Source organism: Somniosus microcephalus, unplaced genomic scaffold (genome assembly GCF_052327205.1).
Source record: "Somniosus microcephalus isolate GS21.2 unplaced genomic scaffold, FLI_Smic_1.0 unresolved_chr1, whole genome shotgun sequence".
NCBI classification, from domain to species: Eukaryota; Metazoa; Chordata; class Chondrichthyes; order Squaliformes; family Somniosidae; genus Somniosus; species Somniosus microcephalus.
In genome coordinates, this window is record NW_028225179.1 from 167,053,072 (window position 1) to 167,055,466 (window position 2,395).

The following is a 2,395-nucleotide window of genomic DNA, read 5'->3' on the forward strand; positions in this document are numbered from 1 at the left end:
GACCTAGTCTGATTCTCCCTCCCATTCCCCACACATGGACCTAGCCTGATTCTCCCTCCCATTCCCCACACACATGGACCTAGTCTGATTCTCCCTCCCATTCCCCCCACACATGGACCTAGTCTGATTCTCCCTCCCATTCCCCACACATAGACCTAGTCTGATTCTCCCTCCCATTCCCCACACATGGACCTAGTCTGATTCTCCCTCCCATTCCCCACACATGGACCTAGTCTGATTCTCCCTCCCATTCCCCACACATGGACCTAGTCTGATTCTCCCTCCCATTCCCTCCACACATGGACCTAGTCTGATTCTCCCGCCCATTCCCCACACATGGACCTAGTCTGATTCTCCCTCCCATTCCCCACACATGGACCTAGTCTGATTCTCCCTCCCATTCCCCACACATGGACCTAGTCTGATTCTCCCTCCCATTCCCCCCACACATGGACCTAGTCTGATTCTCCCTCCCATTCCCCACACATGGACCTAGTCTGATTCTCCCTCCCATTCCCCACACATAGACCTAGTCTGATTCTCCCTCCCATTCCCCACACATGGACCTAGTCTGATTCTCCCTCCCATTCCCCCCACACATGGACCTAGTCTGATTCTCCCTCCCATTCCCCACACATGGACCTAGTCTGATTCTCCCTCCCATTCCCCACACATGGACCTAGTCTGATTCTCCCTCCCATTCCCCACACATGGACCTAGTCTGATTCTCCCTCCCATTCCCCACACATGAACCTAGTCTGATTCTCCCTCCCATTCCCCACACATGGACCTAGTCTGATTCTCCCTCCCATTCCCCCCACACATGGACCTAGTCTGATTCTCCCTCCCATTCCCCACACATGGACCTAGTCTGATTCTCCCTCCCATTCCCCACACATGGACCTAGTCTGATTCTCCCTCCCATTCCCCACACATGGACCTAGTCTGATTCTCCCTCCCATTCCCCACACACATGGACCTAGTCTGATTCTCCCTCCCATTCCCCACACATGGACCTAGTCTGATTCTCCCTCCCATTCCCCACACATGGACCTAGTCTGATTCTCCCTCCCATTCCCCACACATGGACCTAGTCTGATTCTCCCTCCCATTCCCCACACATGGACCTAGTCTGATTCTCCCTCCCATTCCCCACACATGGACCTAGTCTGATTCTCCCTCCCATTCCCCACACATGGACCTAGTGTGATTCTCCCTCCCTTTCCCCCCACACATGGACCTAGTCTGATTCTCCCTCCCATTCCCCACACATGGACCTAGTCTGATTCTCCCTCCCATTCCCCACACATAGACCTAGTCTGATTCTCCCTCCCATTCCCCACACATGGACCGAGTCTGATTCTCCCTCCCATTCCCCACACATGGACCTAGTCTGATTCTCCCTCCCATTCCCCACACATGGACCTAGTCTGATTCTCCCTCCCATTCCCCACACATGGACCTAGTCTGGTTCTCTCTCCCATTCCCCCCACACATGGACCTAGTCTGATTCTCCCTCCCATTCCCCACACATGGACCTAGTCTGATTCTGCCTCCATTTCCCCCCACACATGGACCTAGTCTGATTCTCCCTCCCATTCCCCACACATGGACCTAGTCTGATTCTCCCTCCCATTCCCCACACATGGACCTAGTCTGATTCTCCCTCCCATTCCCCACACACATGGACCTAGTCTGATTCTCCCTCCCATTCCCCACACATGGACCTAGTCTGGTTCTCCCTCCCATTCCCCATACATGGACCGAGTCTGATTCTCCCTCCCATTCCCCACACATGGACCTAGTCTGATTCTCCCTCCCATTCCCCACACACGGACCTCGTCTGAATCTCCCTCCCATTCCCCACACATGGACCTAGTCTGATTCTCCCTCCCATTCCCCACACATGGACCTAGTCTGATTCTCCCTCCCATTCCCCCCACACATGGACCTAGTCTGATTCTCCCTCCCATTCCCCACACATGGACCTAGTCTGATTCTCCCTCCCATTCCCCACACATGGACCTAGTCTGATTATCCCTCCCATTCCCCCCACACATGGACCTCGTCTGATTCTCCCTGCCATTCCCCATACACGGACCTAGTCTGATTCTCCCTCCCATTCCCCACACAGGGACCTAGTCTGATTCTCCCTCCCATTTCCCACACATGGACCTAATCTGATTCTCCCTCCCATTCCCCCCACACATGGACCTAGTCTGATTCTCCCTCCCATTCCCCACACACACGGACCTAGTCTGATTCTCCCTCCCATTCCCCACACATGGACCTAGTCTGATTCTCCCTCCCATTTCCCACACATGGACCTAATCTGATTCTCCCTCCCATTCCCCACACATGGACCTAGTCTGATTCTCCCTCCCATTCCCCACAC